Below are 14,843 nucleotides of genomic sequence, written 5' to 3' on the forward strand. Positions count from 1 at the left end.
CCAAACTCTTCTCCTTGTCAAGAATCTGTCTAAGAGTCAAGAGATTTTCTCATCCCCAATGAACTTTCTTTTGTACTTTTCATACAATTAGGAATTTTCAAAAATTCCCACTAGCATATATTAAGGCATTTATCTGAAACTATTAAAGTAATAAATGATATGTCATTGTTAACACAGAAGAGGTTTGGAAACCCATCTTCTGGTTGAGTGCTAAGTTAATCAAATTGCTTGTCCTCAGTGAACTAAAATCAGTCCTCTAGACCTGCTCCTCCTTCAACAAGAGAAGAAGGACTCAGAATGCATGGCCTCAGAGATAAATGGGCCTGTCCCTTAAGAGCAGTGGAGAGGGATAAGGGAAATAAAGGACACAGTGACCACAGCCCGCTGCTTACCTTGGGTTTGGGTGGGTGATGTGTCTTTGGCATTCCAAAATGAACACTTGACCTTGTTACATGTTTGCTTAAAATCCTTCAAAGGCTATTGGATAATGTCAAGGGAACAACAGATAAAATTAAACTCTAGTGAATTTCTCTCTAGGTTCATTCTATGACAGTTTATTTCTAATGATTTTCTTTATGGTCTACTTAGTTACATTCTAATATTTATTTTACACTACTCTCTTACGTGGATTCGACATGTCTGCCCTGTCCAGGTAGTTCTCAAATTTTCTATAAGACCAAGATCACTTGGAGGAAAAGTCATGTTCCATAGGATAAAGAATTACTAGTGATTAAGGTAGAATTACAGGAGCGAAACAATTATTTCCTTATCATTTAGCTTCAAGAGGCAATGCTGGCAGATTGTATCTGCTAATAGAGGTTCTAAACCATCTGCAATGAAATCTGTTCCACTAGACGGCAGTGGCGTAACTGTGGGAATAATTATTTTATTAGTTATAATCTTTAAAAGATCAAATAAGTAAAATCTGTGTCTAGATATTTAATTATTTGATTAGCACACTGTGTAAGAATCCATACATACACCCTAGCAGGAACTTATCACATAAGAAGCATATTAATGGAAGATGCTCATAGAGGACAAAAGCATTCAAGGCCATGGCCAGCCAGTGGGTTGCAACTTAAAACATATTAATAAAAATAGTAAGTTAATGATAGGTACTTCTCATACTGTCCAAAGTCATGATTCCTAGGCTTTTAAAACATTTGGTGGGTAAACTTAGCAGATGAGAATTCAATCCTGGAAAGAAAACTAAAAGGCATTTAAAGGTGGATGAAGTTACAAAGATAGCTATAGAGAGAATTCAGTGTAAGCTGAATTCTGGAGACAGTATTGATCTTGGACTCTTGCAGTGAAAATTCTGGGGAAATGAGAAAAATTTTTCACTTATTCCCATTTTATTCCCTTTTGATTGGATATTATGCTTTAAAATTCTGATTTTGGTTCACAGATAATGATATATAATTAAATACAAACCACTGGAAACCCCTTTGTGTTTCTTTTCTGAACATTCTAGAAATACTTTAAAAATCTACAGAAATGGGGAAAATGTGTCAATAGGTAATCCCCAGAACTCTCTAAGAAAAGTCTCTTTATACAGGGAAGAAAATGGAAAAATAAGATTTACTATATAATAAAGTTTCTAAGTGCAATAGTGAAGGTGAAAACCTTTTACAATAAGCCTTTATAAATATATGTTTTTTTTTAACTTGAATTCACTTTAAGAAGAATATGTTTTCCATCTGCTACCAGGCCAGCTCTCTCACTGTAAATGATGAGAAAAATCAAACAATTGTGTGCGTGTTATGTGTAAACACATATATACATATAAATACATCAATAGTTTTACAGCACCGGACAACAGCCAATGCAAGATCTTTGTCCTTGAGAGAGAGTCTGTGGACCCGCACTAGGGCAGGCCCCCATTCAATGCTGTTCTTTCTCTGGGGACAAATTCTTGCCAGTGCGCAATGAAGTGAAGTCCAAACCAATGATGTGGCCCTACCAAGCGGAGAAGGCAAAAATCAGCATTTGGGTCAGATGAAGTGGGTCTAATCTATAAACAAGAGCAATATAGAAGAGAGGAGACCAAGGAAGTCAAAGTGAAGTTCCCCCAAATTACTTGATGAAGGATTGGCCTGCCTCTACACAGAACGAGACCGTATGATCTTGCAGGAAGTTGGCAACTTTGATGTGGGAGTGAAGCATAGGTACTGGAAGCTGAGATGTGCTGGGGACATGGGATTCTTCCACGTCCCTAGTACACTGGGCACCTAACAGAGAAGCCATTGAGGCCGAGCATTCGGAGTTATGTCATCATTCTAGAAGGAGACTCCTGTAGCCTGACCCTAACCCAGTCTGAAATCAGGCCTACGGAACATCTATAGAAGAGATAAACTTTGGAAATTAATTCTTGCCAATTTAGGGAGGTTTGCGAAACACATTGGGCTTTCCTCAGGTATAAACGACACAATATCAAGCCTTTCCAAGATCAAGGAAATGAGCCAGTAACTGAACTGCCCACTAAAATAAAAGTCAGTACTTTTAGAAGACAGTAAAAGAACCTAGAAACTCCACAATGTATAATTTCTGATGTGCAGTATAAACTTTAAAAAATCATTATAGTCACTCACAGAAACATGTAAATGGATTCCATACTAAAAATAATATGTAACCAGTAGAAGCCAACACAGTGATGGCACAGATGTTGTATTTATCAAATTGCGTCTATTCTCAGATATTCAAATAAGGATAAATAATATGACAAGAAAACAAAATCTTAATGAGTTAATGGACAAACGGAAAAGAGCAATTGGAAGCTATAGTGGAGAATGAAAAGGAAATTCTTGATATTAAATTTTTATAATCATTGAAATAAAAAATTAACTGGATGGCCAATGGCCAATGTATTTAGTATTGGGTTATAATCCAAGGTATAAAATAAATATCCATGACCTGAATATTATATAGTAGAGAATGTCAAGTTTTGCGTCTTTTCCTATCAGGGCACATTTGGGAATTCAGATAGTAGGGTAGAGATTATTGATAACATTGGCCATCCGAATAATTAGATTAATTATGGGACATGATTCGTCATGGTATAAGTAAACCTCACTATGTATCTTAAAGCTATTATTAGGTATAAATGCTAATGCATTTTTAAAGTAGATATGGGGAAAGAGTTGTAAGTTATTACACTCCTGATGAAATATTAAAGTATCATCAAGGTAGGTGAACAGTGCTTCTTTCCAATTTTATGTCCCAGCCATCTATACAGTTGATTACTAAGAAGCAATGGTTTTGTGTCGCATTGAGACAGTCTCCAGGGAAGCCATCCAAACTTATTTTCTTATATTATATACAAAGACACTTCATAAAAATGATTCAGCCTTTCTTTGCCATCGTCTCTTTTCTATTATACTCATCTATTTACCACATACACTTGTCAAAGAAACTTAAGAATTCAATGGTTCCAGATGAGCTCAGCTTGACGTTTATAGTTCCCGGTATTCAAAGAAAGCTCATAATATCTTAAAGTGCTTCACGGAGGCAGCAATGACCTATTTCAGGTATGATTTGCTCATTATTTTGATGGATTTGCAGGGAAGGGCAAGCAACATCCGGAAAGCTTCTCAGTGGCATATTTACCCCTCCTTCTCCCCACGAACTGCACAACCCAGGGTTGAAGAATTGCTTTTAGTATGTTTCTCTGCTGCTGTGTGGCTGGAAGTTGCAGGCTGTGTCTGTGCTAATCCAGACATGTAAAAAAATGTTAATTTTCCATAAGGCTTCCATTACTCATTTTTCCAGCTGATTGAATGCTATATGTGTGCCTCTGGCACTCACCCTGAAAGCTGATTTATTCACATTATAAAAGAAAAAAAAAAGTCCCTTGTTAATCATTTTATTTAATACTGCTTCACCCAGAAAGACTCAATCATTCTGGGAACCAGGCTGCAATCCAATCTGTTTTCCATTTACAATAAGCAAATTCAATTCCCCACGTCTCTGTTTTAAAGGAAATTTAATCGTTGATGAAACTGATGAGCTCGTAGTTTGACACTTGGATGTTATATCCAGTGAACTAAAGATGATGAATCAATATTGATTTCCATTGAACTGAGTGAAATGTGAATATTTCATCAGGGATCAAACATTTTCAGTTTATTTGATGAGAGCACAAAGATATGTTTCCAATTTCTGGCATCTCATATTTAGCAAAATTAACAAAATACCTAAAATTGTACAATCCCCATTCCTAAGATATAAATTATTTATGGTATATATGTATTTAAAGATTTTATTTATTTTTAGAGAGAGGGGAAGGGAGGAAGAAAGAGGGGGAGAGAAACATCATTGTGTGGTTGTCTCTTGTGTGCCCCCAGCTGGGGACCTGGCCTGCAACCCAAGATGTGCCCTGACTGGGAATTGAAGCAGCGACCCTTTGGTTCACAGGCCAGCACTTAATCCACTGAGCCACACCAGTCAGGGCTAGTTATGATATAATTTTTATTCAGAAAATCTTATTTTTATACGTTAAGCAGGTAGCAGTAAAAACATACATTTTTCCTATTTAGTTTCTAATAGTCTAATCGCAGCTTACAATATCTTTGCTCCAAAGTAACAAGATCCATGCAGAATTAAAGTCAATGTAGTAATATTACTTTGGGTAATGTTAGTACTGTCTTAAAACCTAAGATTCATTACTAAACTAATATTTGGATCAATCAAAATAAAGAGTGAATAGATGTTTAAGCTTTAGCTCTGGCATTAGAATCATATGTGGGTTATAATATCAATTCTCTTCCTTACCATTTTATTTACATAATGTCTCTGAACTTCAGTTTTCTTCATTTGGAAAGTGGAAAGCGTGCCTTACTGAATTTTGCCAATGCTAAATGAAATACACGCATGTGTATCTTGTATTTGTATGTGGGTGTGTTTATGTGCATAAGTCACATCGTCTGCTCAGTTGTGATGTCTTAAAAATATTTCTTCTGAAGTACTTTCTCCACTTTTAACTACTTGTATTCTGAATTACTTTTTTGATTAGTTGATGCATATAACATTTACATCATCTTTAGTTGTCATGACTCACAACTGACAGCTTTGGAATGATGGTACTTAAAAGAGCAAATCTTCCTTCATAATTAAAATATCTTATTTTGGTTTAATTTAGAGTTTATAGTTCACAGTGTATCTTTACACATTATACATTTTAAGGCCACCAATAACTCTGGAATATTAATGTCATTGGGCTAATACCTTTACTTCACATATTAAAAAGAACTGGACTTTTAGAGAATGTCCCCCTTTGAGGAGAGAGAGAGAGAGAGAGAGAGAGAGAGAGAGAGAGAGAGAGAGAGAGAGAGAGAGAGAGAGAGAGAGAGAGAGAGAGAGAGAGAGAGAGAGAGAGAGAGAGAGAGAGAGAGAGAGAGAGAGAGAGAGAGAGAGAGAGAGAGAGAGAGAGAGAGAGAGAGAGAGAGAGAGAGAGAGAGAGAGAGAGAGAGAGAGAAAGAGAGAATGAATCAAGAAAAGGACCTGAGGCTAGAGACTGTCCCTTTCCAACACAACTTGGAAGTTTTTTTGGAAAACATTAGGCAAATCTGTTGTGGTAGACATTACCACTTGGGAACCTCATCAGTTTTCTTCTGTTCAGCAATAGCCCCCCACCCCCACCCCTGGGCACTCAGATACCCAGTTGGGGCTGCTTCCCAGACTCCCTTTCAATACCAGAGTGTCCAGGGAAATGAACTGTGATCAGTATTGATGGGAACAACTTCTCAGCCATGCTGCTAATTGAAATGGGGGTGTCCTATCTCTCTTCTACTCTTTCTTTTCTTTGTACTAGTTATTATATCAGTTTATGATAAAAACCCAAGGGCATGTTTCTAAATGTTGAAAGCTAGCCCATCAGACATAGAATGACCATCATGAAAGTGTCTAGCATTGTGTTGTTCTTACTCATTGCAAAGGCTTTGCTTTCAGATTCTAAAAGAGTAAAATAAACTTGGCATCTCTCTCTCTTATATCAATGAGCTCAGCAGCACAGGAAAGGAATCAGCTCAGTAGTGAGATTTCGCTGGAGAGAACATGAGGCTTTTACTGAAAACCAGAGATGGAGGCGAACAGTTGACTTTTGGTTAAAAAATATGGAGCAAGAAATTTGTATCATCGCCCAGATAGTTAGCCTTTGAACCCTGCGTGAAGCAGACTAGAGAGAGAGCTAAACATTTCCCCGGGAAGCAGCTTTGAACCTGTTGGTGTGCCAAGATCTATTGTCTTGTATTTTGATTATGCTTTATTGGGCCTATGCCCCCTCTAGAGCTGCAGAGAGGAAAAAATGCCTTTGAACGCTAGATCAGCTAGGTTTACATTCTACCTCCCGTGTTCACCAAAGTAAAACAGTGAAAAAATTATTTACCCTCTTCACGCCTCACTACCTAGGGTGTAAAATAAATGCAGGTTATTACTTGATGAGGCATTTGTGAGTTTTCAATACACAGAAAAGCATCAGAAATAATAAATAATTGTCACTCTTTGAGAGAAAAGTATATAATTTTAAATTTTATTTTAAAATATATTTATTTTTTATTTAATAAATCGTATTGTATTTTATTACCTCTTAGTCCCCTTGAACCTCCTCCAGCCCCCGGAAGCACCACGCTGTTATCCATGCCCCTGAGTCCTGTTTCTCTTTTGCTCAGTCCCTCCACCCCCTAGCATTTTGATACCTGTATCACGTGTCCCCTGTGTGTAACAGTGATATGACGTAAGTCACATATGCAATTTAAAGTTCTCTCTCAGTCAAATTAAGGGGTATCTTAAGTGAAATTAATATAATGCTTTCTGTATCCCAAAATATCCAAAGAATCATTTCAACAGGCAATCAATTAAAAAAATCATTAATTATACAGTTACCATTCTTTTTTATGAACACCAAGTCTCTGTGATACGTTATATTATATTACACGTTCAACACATCTCAGTGGATTGGCCATATCTTAAGTGTTTCCTCGTCACATGTGACTAAGGGTGACTGTATCGGACAGTGTAAATATATATGGTTTAACACAGAGCAGTTATTCAAGAAATGTTTTCAATGAATGATGACACAGATGCAGATAAACTTGAGGGCAGTGAGGTCAAAGTTCTCTCTCTTAGCCAGTGTTGATTCTTTAGAAAATGATGCTTAATTGAAGTAGAGTAAAACAACATGTAGTATGTAATTATTGATAATATATCAATGCTCTATTATCTTGAACATGATCTTAATGAAAATGGATTTTAACATATACATTATTAACTGCAACTAGATAGGCTAAAATGCCATTCTGTTAGAGCGTAAGTGGGAAGGCAGATCTTGAGTGAAGTAATGATATGGTTTTCCTAAACCTCACAGGTAACTGTAAAATGGGGTCTTATAAGTTCCAAGGCTGTGTTTTTATTCTGTTAATGTCCATCTTTTCTTTTGTCGATTTTATTCATTTATACTAGGGACATATTGATGACAATACAAATGTATAATTTTCTTCACAGGTTTTGAAACTCTCTAACAAATAAATTCAGAATATCCTTGAACGTAATGTGCAACCTAAAAGCATGCTCTAACTGCAGGTAAATTAGAGCTTTCTTTCATCATGCACCAACAAAATTGTTATTCCTGACTTTAAACGACTCCAGATCAGATACAAAATGAATATGAAAATGTTTTCACTGGAAATATCTATTACCCCTGAGGGATAAAAGTTGGTATAAAATTTCTCCAAATTTTTGAAAAGCTATATTTTAGTTTATTCTGGAGTTTTACTAAATTAACACATAAATTATTAGTAAAATATGATTATTTGTGGGCTATTGTAAGAGAGGAATCAAAAGTCTAAATCAACTGATAAAAGAATTAGAGCCAATGAGGGCCTGATAATTAGCATGTATGAAATAAAAGTATAAAATAAATACATTTGCTATATACCATCAGAAACAATGTAGATAAGAAAATATTTTGCAAATAAAAATTAGTGATAAGATAGAACTATTAGAAATAACTTTACAGTATCTTCACAGATAAAACCAAAATCCCCCCCAAATCTAAAATGTATAATAAGAGAATCAACATTCTGTTCTTAGATGAGGCACTATTACAAACACTTTATTTTTGAAATAATTTAAATATTTTATTTAAAAATGGGTTAAAGATAATAGTTTTCTGAAGTTCCTTTTAAAAATAACCAAGACTATATGAGAAAAAAAACTGGAAGAGAGAAATTACCATACCACATACTGAAAAAATCATAATGCTATAATAATTAAATAGTATCATATTTGTACTAGAAACCCAAGAGACATCCCTGAATTTGCATAGTCCAGAGTCTACACAACATATTTTAGGTGAAGATAATGTAACTTCTCAGTGGGGAAAGAAGTATTCCATAGGAATGCTAGAATAGTCCAACAGTGTTTTTCCAGTTATTTTATCCTCTGAGCCTATTTTTTAGAGCTACCTTAAGTCAAAGTTTAATATGTAAAAGTAAGGGTGGAAGGCCAGGAGATGGGCTAATTACTTTCTTTTTCTTTTGTTCCTACCAGTCTGGAAGCCACTTGCGGTAGCCCCTAGGTGTCAAATACTTTCTGCGTGAGATACTTCAGATAAAGTTTTGGCCAACAGGCTACCAAAAGCCGTGGCACAAGGAGACACTCGGAATGTGTTTGCGTGTTGTGTTTGCTCTTTTGTGCCGCTGCGTTTTCCCAAGAGAAGGATGTGCCTCAGAGAACTGCTGTCATCCCTTTAGGTCGAGTGGGCCACAGCGAGGGAAATGCATGCGTGGGATGAAGCTTCGTCAGGCACATTTCCCCGCATATTTCAGAGAATATGAGATTTTCTTAAAAAAAATCTTTTAAGCAGCTGAAATGCATCGATTGATTCTATCTCCCCTGTGTTTCAGTAATAAACTCCACTTGATGACTGTGTGTATATCCAGGAAGGTCCATGGCTCGTATTTCTTTGGAGGTCTGCTTTAGAGACTTGTATGTCACCTACTGTTCTGATGCCCTTGTCTCATTCTGGTATAATTATTATTTCTTCTCATAAAATGGGTAAGGTTAAATAAAGACAAACTCTGAGAAGTCTCCCCCCCCACCCCCCCAGGGAAAAACAACTCTACAAGAACAAGACTTTAGAGAGCTCTAATAGCCCTTGAGTTAGACCGTATGTCCAGTGGCCCAAGTCACTTAACGCTCTGTTCCTTCCTGTCCTTTTTGCTTCCTTCGCCTCAGGGCAGACAACTCTTATTGCTGTGTCTTGCACTTTACCAATGCTGTCGTGCTATAAACAGTGTGCTATTAAAGCTATTCATTAAATTGCTAATTTCAGATAGTTCATATATCAGTGCCAGTATTGGGTGATCATGATTATTATTAGATGCCATTAGCTGGTAAAAATGTCCATCCTTTCCTCTTGGCTGACCATCTTTCTTTCTATTTTTAACATATTAAATAATAATCATTGTAAGCTCCTAATCTAGTAACATCAGGATTTGATCATCTGTTTATCTATTTCTACGGTTTATTGTCTCGATAATTTATCAGGTAGCCATAACCCTTTGTATGTTTGGTTTTTTTTACTCTTTATTAATGTAGAATTTGTATTAACCCTTTTCTTAGTTTTTAATCACTTGTCAGACACTGGGTTCTACAAAATGAGCAGAGGCTTCACGTGGTGACATGTTCATTATCAGAGAGGATTCCCCATTTCCTCAGTTCAGTTTGGGGCTGGTCACTTCCATCCAACCTAGGATTGAGCTTGTTCAAAGTGGAGTGGAAATTTCAGGTGATTTAGCTACTTTTGATTAACGACCATTATACCACAACTCAATAGTCCTTCAGAATACACACACACGCACACACATACACACATGCAAACACACACACACACACATAAAGGGTTGATTCTACTACTAAAATGGTGTGGGTGTGGCGTTTTTGAGATATTTGTAATGCCATAGAAAAATACTTGACACATAATGTTCGTTTTAAGACAAATTACACAATTATCCATAATAATTTCAGTAATAAAATGCAACAGCACCTTAAATCTGAAATCTATCTGCTTATAGAAAATAGTGAATTATAAATATGCTAGTATATTAACAGTGTTTCTTCATCATGAAATTATAAATTACTTTTTTATTGTATTTTTCCTTTTTCTTTAATTTTCACGTTTCCTATAGTAAGTATGCATTACTTCTGAAATTAGAACACACAGCAGGAATGACATTAAAATAATTTGGAAGATTTTAATATAAATGTTCAAGTTTAGGATGTGTAGAGAAGGCCAATTTGACATACTTAGCTCTAATACTTTTTATAGGTACTAGAGACTGAAATGAGAAGATATATTTTTATATTATATACAATATTTCATTTCTATGGGTTATACTTAACTATGGAATGTCCTGTAAAAGAAGCCATCTACTCTATTATTTAAAAATATATAAAAAATTGATGACACTCTCGTTAAGGACCTTGACTCCTGCCCTGTGAGCTCCCTGTTACCAGCTTCAGGCTCCTCTGGAGGACCCTCACAGGCCAGTCTAGTATATATATAAACTTATATTGTTATTCTATTCCAGTTCCGATTTTCTCCCCTTTGACCTCTTCTACCCGGCTCACCACCTGCTCCCACAAGTTAACAGAGCATCTTATGTGTCTTTGTCAATACGGAAAGATTATGAGGGTTTTATTCTTCCTGAGATTATTTTTTTAAGGTATCCTCTTTAGTTTTTGCCCGACAATGCTTCACATTTTGGCAAGCATCTTAAAGCAGAATTTCCTCCTTGTTTTTGAGGGCTCCTGCATCCCCTCACTTACGTCAGCACACACAAAGTCAAATTCTGCTCGTTTCTGTGTCCTATAGCAGCCACTTCCATCTGAGCCCTGAATCAGTGCTCCTACTTCCTATTGGCTGTGGAGTCCCAGTGGAAATTCACTCCTCATTCCAGTACCTCCATCTCTGACCTGTTTTGCATCTGCTTAGAGCCATTTTTTCCACAGGGGTAGGACTTACACTACAAACCACTGAGAGTCTGTGGGAGATTTCACTTCCCTTCCCACAGCTTTGTTCCCAGTTTCTTAGACAAGCGCCGAGGGCAAAATTCCCACCAAGGACGCGCTGGGGAAACCAGGATTGTACATTAGTCCTCAGAAAGCTTCGGATTGTGTCATTCCAGCCCCTCCCGTCAGTGAAAAGCTTTGCATATTTTCCTTTTTCTAGCAACCGTCCACTGTCTGATTGTAAGTGTATGCCCCAGTTCCGCAAATATATTCATTCTAAAGCGCAGCTGCTTATCTGTTAGCTTGCTTCTGAATGGTTCTACCCTCCAGGGACCTGAGTTCATCTAGACTTCTTAGCATTCACAGATTTCGGATGTCTTTAAAAGTATAACTGGTAATTTGACTCTCTGCTTCTCGTTATCGCTATTAAAGAACAAAAAACTTCCGATGAAAAAACTGCGCACCACGCAGAAGAAATGCAAACAGTAAACTCAATGAGAAAATGATTAATCCCAGCCTGAAGAAGGAAATGCAAATAACTCAATAAGGAACTATCCTTCACCTATTAAACTAGCCAACTAAAATAAAAGGGATGTTTCCTGCTATGTAAGAAAGTCTATAAAATGTTTTTTAAAGTAAAAAAGCATTCTATTTTCTGTGATGAAATAGGTTTGTATTCTTAAAGACAGTTATCTCTCCAATAGCCATTGTAACTGAATTTATTGGGGTGACGTTAGTTAATAAAATTATATAGGTTTCAGGTACATAATTCTACAACACATTACCTGTATATTGTATTGTGTGCACACCTTCTCCAGTCCAATTTCCTCCCATCACCATTTATTTGTACCTCTAAAATTCTTAGGGTGTAATCTGATAAGCATAAAAATATTCCTTTACAAGGAGTACTACTATATAGTTATTTAAAATAGAAAAATATCGACAAGACCCAAAATGTCCAAAAAGAGTGTTTAAGTAAATTATGTGCATTTATAAAAGGATGATTCTACAACTAAAATGGTGTTTTTGAGGTATTTGTAATGCCATAGAAAAATGCTTGACACATATATTCATTTTAAGACAAGTTACATGATTATAATAATAATTTCAGTAATAAAATGCAACAGCACCTTCAATATGAAATCTATCCGGTTATAGAAAATAGTGAATTATAAATATGCTAGTATATTAAGTGGTTCTTCATAATGAGATTATAGATTACTCTTTTTATTGTATTTTTCCTTTTTCTTTAATTTTCAAGCTTTCTATAATAAGTATGCATTGCTTCTGAAATTAGAACACACAGCAGGAATGACATTAAAATAATTTGGAAGATTTGTAATAAATGTGCAAGTTTAGGATGTGTAGAGAAGGCCAACTTTACATACTTAGCTCTAATGCCTTTTATAAGTACTAGAGACCAAAAAACATGCCTCTGGGAGGCAGAGCAATGAGCAGATATATTTTTATATTATACACAATATTTTATTTCTATTGGGTTAAACTGAACTATGAAACATTCTTTAAAAGAAGCCATCTACTCTAATGTAGTATTAAAAAAAGATAAGTAACTGATGAGTTTGTTTCTGTTTGTTTTCTAGATTGAGTTTATAAGTGAAATTATATGGTATTTTTTAAAAATATAAATTTATATATATACTATCATCATTTAAGTTCTTTTCTTTTTACTGTTCTGATTGGGTGGTTTTTGCTACCTCATCATTCAGATCGCTGAATTGATCCTCTGCTTCATCTAATCTGCTATTGATACCCTCTCATATATTCTTTATATCAGTTACTATATATTTTTTTATTTCTGACTGGTTCTTTTTTATGGCTTTACCTCCCTTTAAGTCTCCTATCTGCTGAAGTTCTCACTGAGGTCACCTATTTTTCCCCTAAATTCATTGAGCATCTTTATAACCAGTGTTTTGAACTCTTTAACTGATAGATTGCTTGTCTTTGTTTCACTTAGTTATTTTTCTGGATTTGTCCCATTCTTTCCTTTGGGATGTGTTCCTTTGCCTCCTCATTATACTGACTCCCTGTATTTCTTTCTATGTATTCAGTGTATCTGCTATGTGTGCCCACCTTGGCAGGGTGGTCTTACATAGCAGGTGTCCTGTGGGACCCAGTAATCACCTGAGCTGGGTGTTCCTCAGATGTCCTTTGGGTGGGTTATGTACGGGCTACTGTTGTAGTTGAGCCTTGCTTCTTGTTGCATGAAAATGGGTGCTGTTGATTATCAGGTTTACTGGCTGTGAGAGATGGCCATGTCTCTGCAGGAGGATCTGTTTTGCGGGGGTTGAATCCACAAGATCCGAGTTATGTTTGTGGGCCTCTGGTATGAGCTGAGTCAGCCCTTCGGGTGTGTTATCTGTGGAGCTGGTTGTGTGCTGCTCTTGTGTGGGCTGAAGTGGCAAACGGGTGTGTTGGTTCTAGAGCCCCTGCTGAGGAATGCCAGTGCAGGTCAGGGGCAGCTGCCACTGTCCCCAGTTTGGGCATCTTAATATGACCTGAAAAGTGATCTGTATTTGTTTGCCACTTGTGCTGGGCTTGGAGGCACTTGGGAGAGGCTGCGCTGTGATCCAAGGACAGGTGCCACTACTGTTGGGGTTGGGACTCTTTGCTGGGCACCCTGATGTGAGCTGAGCTGTGGCCAGCTGTCACTTGTGCAAGGCTTGGCCACCTTTCCAGCCAAGAGTGGCTGCTACTTTTTGCCAGGCTTGGGGCCACCTCATGAGAGTTACAATACAAATCGAGGTCATCCAGTGTCTGTGCCGGGTTTGGGATCACTTAGCAAGAGGTACAGGGGACGCTGGGGCCAGCTGCTGCTTTTGGGGGGTCTGTGGACCTTTGAGAGATTTGGGGGAAGTTAACAACATGAGCAAAAGCAGGCTGGTCGTGTGAAAAAAGCTGCTGGAAAGGTTTGGACTGACGTACATGTTGGGTGGGGCAGGGCCTCAGGGAATCACCAGAGCTGGGGGAGCAGTGTTAGCCAAATTAATACAGAGCACAGAGTAGGCGCCAGCCCGCGCCTGCCAGCTGGGCAGGAGCAGTAGTTCATGAACAAGAATGCTGCCTGGCAGCACTTCTATGCTCCCCATGAGAGCTACCCCGCCCCCTTTTCTCTCCAGTCATTGCCCTGCCCTGCGTCTAGTCAGTTTCGTTCCTCCGCTGTCCCTGACTCCTCTCGCGCTGCTGCCTGTGTGCTGGCGCCCAGGGCAAGTGAACTTGTGAGCAAGTGAGCCTGAGCCGGACCCCACAGGAGGGCACCAAGGTCTCAAGCTGCCCCTTGTCTCACTGAGATGCAGCTCCCACTGGTTTTCGTGGCCCGATGTTCCAGGGAGTCATCTTCCTGGCAGAGCTGCGGAGCCTGGTGTGAGGCTGGGACCCCTGCTCCTGGGGCGTGGGGAGAATTCCACAGCCCAGATATCCCTGCTGACTCTTCCTCGCCACACCGTGGGTGTGGGACCTGCCTGTGCTGTGACTCTACCCCTCCTACTAGTTTCAATGGGACTTCTTTATGTGCTCAGTTATAGGGCTGCTGTTCAGCTCTACTTCATGTCGTTCTCAGTGACGGTTGCTCTGTAATTTTGTTGTAGTTCTGATGTGGTCATGGGAGGAGTGAGTGAAGTGTTTTCCTGCTCTGCCATCTTAACCAGAAGTCCTTAATGTTTGTTTTCTTTTTTTATATAATCCTGACATCAGTAATATGAGACGGATGCTATTGACAATTAGCCATGTAAGCCATTTTAGGAGAACATTGAATTTTAGAGTAATAAAGTAAATTACAAGCAACGAATGGCCAAATCAGAATTTGGCTACAGCTATTC

Source organism: Furipterus horrens, unplaced genomic scaffold (genome assembly GCF_987537825.1).
Source record: "Furipterus horrens unplaced genomic scaffold, mFurHor1.1.pri manual_scaffold_9, whole genome shotgun sequence".
In the NCBI taxonomy this organism is placed as follows: domain Eukaryota; kingdom Metazoa; phylum Chordata; class Mammalia; order Chiroptera; family Furipteridae; genus Furipterus; species Furipterus horrens.